We start from the raw sequence: 11,424 nt of genomic DNA, 5'->3' as shown, positions 1-11,424 counted from the left end.
GGTTTTACAGTTTGTTGTTTAAGCATTAAATCAATATCAAACAAAATCTTTTGAATTTTGATCTAACTACTAGTTGGATTAATACATTATCAACTTATGTTTGAACATAGTACACAAACAAATGATCTAATACTTGTTATATATTTATGTTTTGTATGTGAGGTCTAGGGTCACAATCAAAACACTCCACATCACACTTTTCTCCAAAACTCACAATGTCGCTTTCACCGTCTTTGGTGCAAGATTCTCCTAAGTCCTTAATGCTTCTTTTCCAAGTTGTACGTGGGTAGTTGCTAAAAGTATTCTGATGCTCAAGTCAGTAATATGATAATTCAGTTAGCACAATAAAATATTAAATTCACAATAAATGCAATCATCTATCTTCTTATCTGAAACTCATATTTATAGGTTTTAAGACGAGATTATAATTAACATAGGCTTAATCATGGCCCAATAACCGACAAGCACACTTTACCTATAAACTTGATTATTAGAGATATTTAAGCATTCGGATGACCGGTCAGCTAGTCTCTTGAATGAACAGTTGTTGGAGTAGTACGGTTAAGGTACATTTTGACATCTTCCAACTGTAACACACCATTTGATCGTTTGGATAAGTGTTGACCATACGATACACATGCCCCAAAGCTCGAGCCTATATCTAGCGTTGGGGTTGTGAAAGGATTCCCTGTCTTACATGGCTTAGGAGTTAGCATAGGTGAGTCAGTCGTTCCTAACAGATCAATTACTCTTCAAAAGTGCATAAAAGTGACTGTTGGCTGGAAAGATGTGCATCACTTGGCATTTTGCATCTAGAGAAAGTTGTAGAGGCTCACAATCTGAATTGTCAAATGCAACCAGATCTAACGATGGGTGGCCCATGGTTAAGAATTATTTTCCTATAAATAGGAGTGGTCCCTCCTCGTCAATTTCACCATTTTTCTCTATTTTCTCTGCATACCAAACTATCTTTCTTCATTTTAAGTAATAAAGATGTCAATTGTTCAGCTATCTTCGTCTAAAGAATCATCGGGAAGGGGTAGAAGGAGGTTTGTGCTAGTTTGTACTATGATGGGTAGAGATTGATGCCAGAAAGAAAGGGGTGGAATGTCAAGGAGCCCTGTTGGTGATTATGGGTTATGGGTGGGCTCCCCATGAAGTGGGCGAGTATGTTATTTATTTTCACATGGGAAGGAACCTAGAGGACTGAGTCGAGCAGGTGGTTTGCATCCATTTATAAATTATGAATTGGCCTTATCTCTAGTCGATGTGGGACTTCCAACAAAACTGTTGGTATGTAAAGAGAATGAACAGGTTTACCACGATAAGGGAAACAATGTTAAAGATTTTTTCTTCATGTATATTTTCCCCTTCGGCCAAATGTACGTTTGGGTTTCCTTCACCAACTTCCAAGCGAGCATGCTGAGGGAGTTTACCATGAGAAGGGAAATAACTACTGCTCTGCACTTTAGTGCACTGAATGGGAAAGAACTGGCACTAGTACAGTCAAGAGATACGAAATCGGTTGTTTTTGCCTATAAGTAGCGGTTCTGGAACCGAAGCATATACGAGCGAGGTAAAAAGTCTACTCTTTTTGCCTCGGTTGTAGACCGAAACAAAAATAATAAGATTTTGCCTCGGTTCTCTTTTGAACCGAGGTAATATATTGGGAAATTCAATAAAAAAAATGCTATTGTGACAGAGTCCTTCTTTCAGTGTTCCACTGAGTAGTACAATAATCATCAATATCAAATGTTGCCAACATCTTCAACCATAAGAAACAAGGGATAATCTTTTCACAAATTAACAAGATGCAAAAGATATCCTCCTAGACTATCACGACTCATCACGAAATGGCATTGCCCTATTTCTGTGAAGTAAAAAATGGCAAGAACAATGTCACAAAGATGTCCATCAGCTTCCTTACCCATAAGCTTCATCTCCAAAGCTTCATCTCCCTCAACTGTTTCTCTGCCTCAATTCCATGACCAGCACAAATGTACATAGCAAGGAGTCTTTCATGAACCACTCCATATAGTGATGGGCTGCCATCCTGTATTAGCCAATTGGACAACCGCACTCCATGGACCAGTAGCAAAACTCTGAAAAAAAATTGAACAATATTTTCAATGGTATTGGTGATGCCTACAACCACAAAACGACAACTATCAAACCCAAAACAATTGATAAAGAAAGAACCCGGCCCAGGTGGGTCTCCTCCTGGGGCACGAACCCAGGCTAGAGGTGCGGCGGAACAAACTTGTCGAGCTTGGGGGGCGGAGACGAGAGCAAGGAAGCGGTGCCAGTTCGACGAGGGGGCAGAGCGAGATCGCATCCGGTGGAGGAGAGAGATCGCGTCCGTGGTGGAGCCAGATCGCGTCCGGTGGAGGAGAGAGATCGCGTCCGTGGCGGAGCCAGATCGCGTCCGGTGGAGGAGAGAGATCGCGTCCGTGGCGGAGCCAGATCGCGTTCGGTGGAGGAGAGAGATCGCATCCGTGGCGGAGCCAGATCGAGTTCGGTGGAGGAGAGAGATCGCGTCCGTGGCGGAGCCAGATCGCGTCCAGATTGCGTCTGGTGGCGGAGCCAGATCGTGTCCAGATTGCGTCCGGTGGCGTTGCGAGATCGCGTCCAGATCTCGTCCGGTGGCGGAGCGAGATCGCGTCCGGTGGCGGAGCGAAAATGCGTCCATATCGCTTCCCGTGGCAGAGCGAGATCGCGTCCGGTGGCGGTTCTGATTGGTGGTGGGGTTAGGGTTGCGGGGGTGGGAGGCGTGACAAGTTTGGGGGTGGGTCAACGACGATGCGACCATGGGCTTTGGGAGCAGAGACGGAGAGAGAACTGCATGGGAGAAGAGGAAGAAGAACTGTGCGGAGAAGAGGAAGACGAACTGGAGATTAGGATTCTGCACTTTTGAAGATAAAAAACTAATACTGACTCGGTTATTTACCAAACCCGATGTCTATACTCATTTTACTGTCTCGGTCCAATTCAACCGATGTTGTAGGTCAATTTGAAAAAGGATTACGCCTCGTTTTAACCATTAACCGAGGTAATTTAGCATTTATGCCTCGGTTTAAGGGGAACCGAGGCCTATAAATTCACTTAAATTGCAAAAATACCACTGCCTTTACATATATCTCAGTTCTTTGAAAACCGCGACGTATTGGCCGCCTTCTTTTCCGTGTTTTGCACTAGTGTGGAAGAAAGAATATCTTCCATTCAAAGCTTTTGATGCAAAATATCATACTATAGGTGTGGTTTCATCAGTGGTAAATGGTTCCACTGGATCCTCAATGATCAAATATGCATAAGAGAAGCTTCAATACCTATCGAATGCTGACAAGTAAATTTTATTTTTAACGCCAATTCAGATGACATATTTATGGAATATTAAAGTAATGTAAATTTTAGAAGAATATAGAAAGTGGTAAAGATAGAAAATATAATATAAATTCTAATTCTAGAATATTGTAAAATATTTAAAATAAAAAAAAATCAAGAATATTCTACCTAATTAAAAATCAAAAACATTTCGGATAAGTTTGATAAGCTTTTATCTTCCAAGCTAAAGGTCCGTGAACCAACTTGTCAATTGCGCTTTTATCTTCCTGGCCAAAGACCCGTGAACCAACTCATCGATTGCACCTCAGGTGATTTGAAAGGATAAATAAATTACAGTTTCTGTATATTATAGCTTTAGGAGAATTTTCAAACAAAGAATTAACAGGGAAATAAAGAAAAGACAAAAAATTGGACAGTCTTATATTACTTTTATATTTTATTTTTCCTCATATGCCTAACATCAATTTTGTAACATATATGGAAAGTCCTGATTTCAATCTTTACTAAGAATGCAGTTTATTTCCTATCCTGATTTTGGGAATTTGTCTTTATTCTTCTGTATGGTTATTTCTTATCGTCCTTCGATCTGCTTCATTGTTTCTTATTTTCCTTTACATTAGACGCACAGCTTTTGACGCTTAACATCAAAGTGGAGGGGTGGTTTCATCAGAGTTCATGAAGTTCATTGACAAGCAAAAATTAAACTTCACTAAGAATCCTTATATCATATAGGTTCTATTAAAGGAAGTCATTGTAATTTGAATGACTTGCTACATAGGTGGACTAATCCTTCTCACATTCTTTTATTCACCTCTTACCCATTTTCTGTCCCGAAGAATTATTTGCAGATTTTATGTTCTTATTGAAACTGAATTCGATGTTATATGTGAAAATGCAAAGTTCGACATTGATATTCTGCCTTTTCCACAAAAGTTGTTTTTGTGGATGTTCTTTAAAGGATCTTTGATGAAGACAAAATGTTGAAATGTCCTACATTTATAAGTTTTGAGTGTATACCATAAAATCCTCAAGACATGTATTTGTCCAACAAAGTACATTTATTGTTTGTTCAAACAAAAATCTTATCATATGAAGTATGCACATTTGTGTTTGTTCAAACAAAAGTTTATCAAACGAAGAGCATAAGTAAAGCGCTTGCATCCATCAGATAAGTCACATAACAAATAGCGTTTGCGTCTATCACTTGAAACACACAACAAATAATGCTTACGTCTATGAGATGAAGTACATATCAAATGCTTTTGATCAACCACACAAATAATGTCCATTAGGCTAAACTGGACAATGTCATACACAAACAAGATCTAATACTTGTTAAATTATTAATATTTGATGAATAAATTAGATCATTTAATTTGATAAATCTAAAGAATTAATTTTAAATTGAATGTTATTATATCTTTAGCTAGCCCTTTATGTAACTAATATAAACAGAAGATTTTCATTGAGATTTGTTATATGCTAACAACATTTTCATTTTTATTGCCAATAAACTATATATTAGTACAGCAAATATGGTATTTCAATCAAAACGTTTATATGCATAAGATAGAAAAATTAAAGAGCACTTAAATATAATTTCTACCCTTCGAAACAGAAACACTTTTAAATAAAATAACAAATTTTGTTATATATTTAGAAATATACAAGTTACTGTTTTCTTATTGATTTGATAGCAACAAAAAATATTGTTAACTAAATGAAATATAAGCTTGATTTTCTCACAAATTTGAATATTTTCAAGTACTTATTAAATTTTTGGATTGAATATATTTTTAATTCCTAAAAAATGTGAAATTGAAATAAGTTCTTCTTCCAAATTTTGGTATATATATTTTGACCTCCAAACTTGAAATGAATGAATATAGTTATTTTAACTTAACAACGTTTATTTTTTGAGACTTGTTAAACAGTATTCCAAACTCACATTTGAGTAGGAACATGTCAAAACAGCATAAACAACTTAAACGTCGTCTTAAAACATATTTGATACATAAAAAGAAATTAATGTAGTTGGATAAACAGACTATATCTATTTACTTTTAAAGTTTGAGAACCAAATTATATCAAATTTTAGGATAATAATTAATAAATTTTAATTTCAAAATTTATGGACTAAAAACTTATTTAACCCTAAATTTGTTTGTTGTATTACTAAAAAAATTTATATTTTTTAATTGTGTCACTATCGATTAATTTTTTCTATTAATTTATGTGATTTTTATATTTACTTTTCATCTTCATGTATTAAGAAATATGAGGTTTTAATGCTAAGCGACAAACAAATTGAAAACATGTTGGCACTAGTACAATCAAGAGAAACGAAACTGGTCATTTTTGCTTATAGGCACCGGTTCCGCACCCGAGGCATATACAGACAAGGTAAAAAGTCTACTGCTTTACGCCTCGGTTCAGAACCGAAGCGTTTGTGATTGGGTCTTATGCCTCGGTTTGGAGTTTAACCGAGGCAATAGAAGGGTTTTATTTTATTTTTTTTAATTTTACACCAACAGAATCAGAAGCGTTTGTGGTTGGGTCTTGCTGCTTTCGGACTTTCAAGAATCAGAGTATCTGAACAACCATTCTGAGTTTGTTTTGTTTCAATTTAGGCATTACTGGACTCACTTCACATTGCAACAACCAAATAAACAGAAAGCATATTATTAAGTAAATTATAGCACTAAAAGCATTACTCAAAGCAGGAGAGGGAGAGGGACTTTCAATTATCTCAAAAGAAGAACTAATGGTTGCAGATTTTGGTGCCAGAATTGTAGAGTCTGGTGTCACAAACACGATAAATTGGTGCCAGATTTTGGATAGAGCTTTCTAGCAGTAGGATTCTTGAAAGTAGCTGCCAGAGCATTAAAGGATGGAGACCTGCCCCTCACACGAACACGATAATGGCGGACATGTTGCGGGATGAACGCCTCACCCTCCTCGACCCCTTCTTGAAATCAACCCACCGCCTCCTTTAAAGCCCACCCGTCGTCATCCAGCGCTTCCGGCGACACACTTGCCTCCCTCATCCAGCGCTTCTCCACTTTCCCCTCCGCCATCCATGGCCTCCTCTTCGGCCACGCGCACCCAGATCTGGCCTCCGCCATCCACGGCCTCCTCTTCTCCACTTCCCCCTCCATGCACCCAGATCTGGCCTTCGTCCCTCCATGCGCCCAGATCTGGCCTCCGCCACCTCCCTCCATCGACTCCTTCTAGCTTCCCCTCCCTTCGACAACGCGCCCTTCTCGCAGTGCGGTCCATACTTGCGGTGCGGTCCATCACGCTGAAGAAGTACCATTCCAAGTGCTTCGTCTTCAGCTTCGACAGAGCTGAAAAGCAAAAATAAGTTAAAACACACTTTGAATCCTTTGAATCGCTGAGAGAGAAAAAGAGTGAAAGAAAATTGGGGATTAGGGCTTTCGTTTATGATTGATGAAGAGGGAGACGGTGGCAGTGAGAATAGTCGGTGGCAGCGATGTCGATAAACGGCGGAGACGACCGCGGCGTTGGACGACGACGCTGGAGGCAGTGAAGGTGAGAAGAGAGGATGTTTAACCGTGAGAGGGAGAAGTGGAACAGTGGATTCGCGAAGAAGAAGCAATGAAGAAGCAGCAGAGCGAAGAAATGAACAAACTCTGAAAATTTTGAAGCTCTACGGCACCGGTTATGACGAAACGATGCTTAAAATGAAAAATATGAAGCCTATATGCTTCGGTCAAAAAGGAATCGAAGCCCATGAATGTTTTGGCACCGGGTCTAAGTTCACCGAGGTGGCAGCTCGGGCTTTATGCCTCGGTTATGTTGGAAACCGAGGTAGTATCATATTTTCATCTGTTTTGCACCGGTTTTACATCCAACCGAGGCCTATAAGATCCAGTTTATTACGAAACTGCCACCGCCTTATGATAGACAGCGGTTTAATGTAAAATGAGGTATATTATGCGAGTTTAAAAGCAAAAATTGTACTAGTGTGGATAGCAAAAGCCATTATATAGAAGTCATTGAGAAACATGGTAATTTTGTTATTCAACATATTTTCAATTAAAGCAATAAAAAACTGTTTGTCGTTTTATATAGGGTTAAATATGTTTTTAGTCCCTCAACTATCAAGCGATTTTGTTTTTTGTCCCTATTTCAAACTTTGTACGATTTGATCTCTCTCCTTAAAGAAATCATAATTTTTGGTCCTCCAAAACAAACGGCATTAAAAATTAAGTGAGGTGGCTAACGGTGTATGCCAAAGTATTTTTTTTTCTGACACTCACTGAATCTTTCTCACCTTTTCTCTCTCTTTCACGGTGTATTGCTCTTTCTGGCGCAGGAGCAAAATCTGTTTTTGAGAAGGCAGATTTACCAGGACAGAGGAAAGGTAGAGCCGGGGAAGAAAACCACTTGGAGATCCACGAGTGGCAGGTACCCCATTGAAGATCCGGCCAGCTTCACCACCTTCTTTTCCTTCTCCATCGCCAACCTCAACCCATCCTCCATCGACGGCGGCCTCGCCTTCGTTCTTGCGCCGGACCATGAAACGATCGGCGATGCCGGTGGATTTCTTGGACTTAGCGCAGCCGCCGCCGCCGCGGATGGTGGCGGCGGCGGGTTTATTGCCGTGGAGTTTGATACTCTTATGGACGTAGAGTTTAAGGACATTAATGGGAACCACGTTGGGGTGGACTTAAATAGCGTTGTTTCGAGCGAGGTTGGTGATTTGGAGAGCGTTGGGATCGATCTAAAGAGCGATGACCTAATTAACGCGTGGAGTGAGTTCGATGGATCGAGTAAAGGATTAAGCATGTGGGTTTCATATTCCAATTTGAAACCGAAAGAGATTAAGCACAGAGATTCACAGAATAGATTGGTGGAGTTTTGGCTCTTCTTTTGATGTTGCGGCAGGGGCGGCCCCATCGCCTCCGCCGCCGACGAGTCTGATGAACCCGACGGCGAATGTGGTGAAGTCGGCGCCTCCTTCTCCGGCTCCTTCTAACAGTAAAGAGAAAGATAGCAAAAGCAAATCGTCTTGCCACAATGGGTTGTGTAAGCAGAATTTAGGAGCGGCGATTTACCTACAAGGAGCTGAAGTCTTCTACCAAGTGTTTCAATGCTAATAGGATCATTGGTCATGGCACGTTTGGGACTGTGTATAAGAGGGTTTTGCCTGAAAATGGGGACACTGTTGCGGTGAAGAGATGCAGCCATAGTAGTCAGGGGAAGAATGAATTTTTGTCTGAGTTGTCTATCATTGGGAGCCTGAGGCATCGGAATCTGGTTCGGCTTCAAGGGTGGTGCCATGAAAAGGGGAGATTCTGCTGGTGTATGACTTGATGCCCAATGGGAGTTTGGACAAGGCTTTGTTCGAGGTGTCATCCTCGTCGATTGTGGATGAGAGAACAGCGGTGGAGATCCAGAAGAAACAGCGGACGACCTCTTAGGAAACAAAAAAATACCAACGTGGCAAACGACACGTGGCTAGACGTTAGCCACCTCACCCGATTTTTAACTCCGTTTGTTTTAGAGGACAAAAAATTATGGTTTCCTTAAGGAGAGGGATTAAATCATACAAAATTTGAAATATGGACGAAAAACAAAATCGCTTGATAGTTGAGGGACTAAAAACATATTTAACCCTTTTATATAAAGTCAAATTTTAAATAATTCTTTCATGATTAATATTTCTTTTAAAACAAATACTCATATAAGATTCACTAATAATTATTGTTGATCTACATGTCGGATATCATGATACTTGTCCTTGTCTCATCAGCAAGCGAATAATTAAATATAGTATTCATTACTTGTAAATATATATTACTTGCATATATCCATTCAGAATATCCATTTAGTATCTTTTGTAAATTTTATATGTTCACATCGGTTAGTACAATTTTTTTTTCATTCTTATATTAAAATGCAATATTATTTATATTAATCACAAAATCTTATATTTTTTAACATGTGGAAACAAGTAAACAAGATAACTAAAAAAACTTAACAATCATATTACTTGAAAAGATTAAATGACAAAAATTCTTTTAAAAAACTTTAATTGGGCTTGAGCTTAGGCCTAGTAGATTAGTCAGACCCATATTCAAAAAGGAAGAAAATTTTACCCATTTTTCATGTCAAGGCATGATTTCCGATATTTTCACCTCTTTCACATCCAAGTAAGATAAATGTTTTTCTTCACGTACACTAGTAGATATGTCATATCTTATTATAATCACGACAAATCCTATATCAGAAGTGATCCCTCTTACCCATTCAATTAAGTGCTCACGAGAACGAAAGATTTCATTTGTGGTAAAATTATTTGTCAAATCTCCCTCTACAACCTCATTGATGAAAGAAGAGAAGTCCTAAATAAAACTAGAATGAATTTGAGAATCCATATGACGATATTCATCTATTTTAAACAATAATCACCTATAAAATTATAATCACTCTCACTAACATAAGTCATAATTAATTAAACAAATATAAAAATATTAATATAATTAAACTATATAATTCATATAATTAAACTAATTAGTATATTTTTGTGTAATTATAAAATTATTAAACATAAAAAATAAAAAACAAAAATATATATCTACATAATAATTAAATTATTAAACTAACATGATAGATAATCTAAAATTAATAACATTAAACTAATATACTAACATTATAAACTAACAACCAAAAAACATTAAATTAATAAATTATTCATATATAATAAATAATTAACAACACATTAATAATTTAATAGTGTTCGAAACTGATGTGGAACCCTTCAAAGGATATGTAAATCCGTCAACAGATATCAACATCCGTTGAAGGGAAAACGAATGTTCATATATGTTTTCCCATTCGTTTTCCCTTCAACGGACACTAATATCTGTGGATAGATTTGCATATCCGTTAAAGGGTATAATTAAACTAATTCATATTTTCTTATATAATTATAAAATTATTAAACAAATAAAAAATAGAAAAACAAAAATATATATCTACATAATAATTAAATTATTAAACTAACATAATAAATAATCTAAAATTAATAACATTAAACTAATATATTAATATTATAAACTAATGCTCAGAAAACATTACATTATGTTTTCGAAACTGATTCAACGGACGTTGATATCCGTTGACGAATGTTCATATCCGTTGAAGGGTTCCACGTTCGTTTTTTATTGCTTTCGCACCTGAGACGACCTACTCCTCCTCCTACCACCACCACGGCTACCGGACCACCTTCTTGCACCAGCAACACCACCTCTGGGCCACCTTGTTGCACTCACAACTCTTCTAGGAAGCTCTGTCACCTCCAAACAACCACAACATAGTAACACATCACCACAAAGAAGTCCACCACCAAAAGAAGCACAATTACAAAAATGTTGAGACTGTTGATAGGGAGAGCACTGGTTTAGTTGAATCCACAATCTTAGTGATATATGAGTTTTTGATGATGACAACACATAATTAATAACACACATGTATTTGGTGTTACATGTTATATGCGTTTTTGAGAACATGATTGTGTTGTTTATGTTGTTCATTGCATTTCACTATGTTATATATGTGATTTTATACATGAAAGCATGACACATGTTTTTAGAAAAGAAAAACCACAAGCACTTTTGTAGAACTTAAATTGTGTGGCAAAACAACATTTTTAAGTCGTTTTCATTATGGGTGAGTCGATTAAAACTCGTGTCTTTGTACTGTTAGGCGATTTCGGCAAGCGTACCGAATCGTTCAAGTAATAAACCGTGGTAAGACCAGGTATCGTTTTTTCAAGAGACTCGTAATACTAGAAAATTGTGCGATTAACAACTCATCTAGACTCAAGAACAACTCAACATTTAAGAATATGTGCAAAAAGATAAATTGACAAGTAATTACAAGGTTGGACTTTGGTATTAAAGACACTTCGAAATGGAAAAGATTAGAAATGGTATGAAATGACATTGTTAAGGTTAGTTTTCACCAATGCACTCTTGTGTAAAATCAATTTCATCTCCTCTCTATCAATTTACTAAAGTCAATCCACTAAAACACTCTAGCCCTAATCCCTTA

The 11,424-nt window shown here is 37.5% G+C and overlaps 1 pseudogene; it reads left to right on the top strand.

Annotated features, from left to right (window-relative positions):
- Positions 1-7,095: 7,095 nt before the first annotated feature.
- Positions 7,096-8,789, top strand: LOC148193756 (L-type lectin-domain containing receptor kinase VIII.1 pseudogene; annotated as a pseudogene).
- The last annotated feature ends 2,635 nt before the right edge of the window (positions 8,790-11,424 follow it).

This window comes from Vigna umbellata, chromosome 9 (assembly GCF_029865625.1).
Source record: "Vigna umbellata cultivar VRB3 chromosome 9, Vumbellata_1.0, whole genome shotgun sequence".
Taxonomy (NCBI): Eukaryota; Viridiplantae; Streptophyta; class Magnoliopsida; order Fabales; family Fabaceae; genus Vigna; species Vigna umbellata.
The sequence above is the reverse complement of the archived record's forward strand: the minus strand, read 5'-3'. Positions and strand labels throughout refer to the sequence as shown.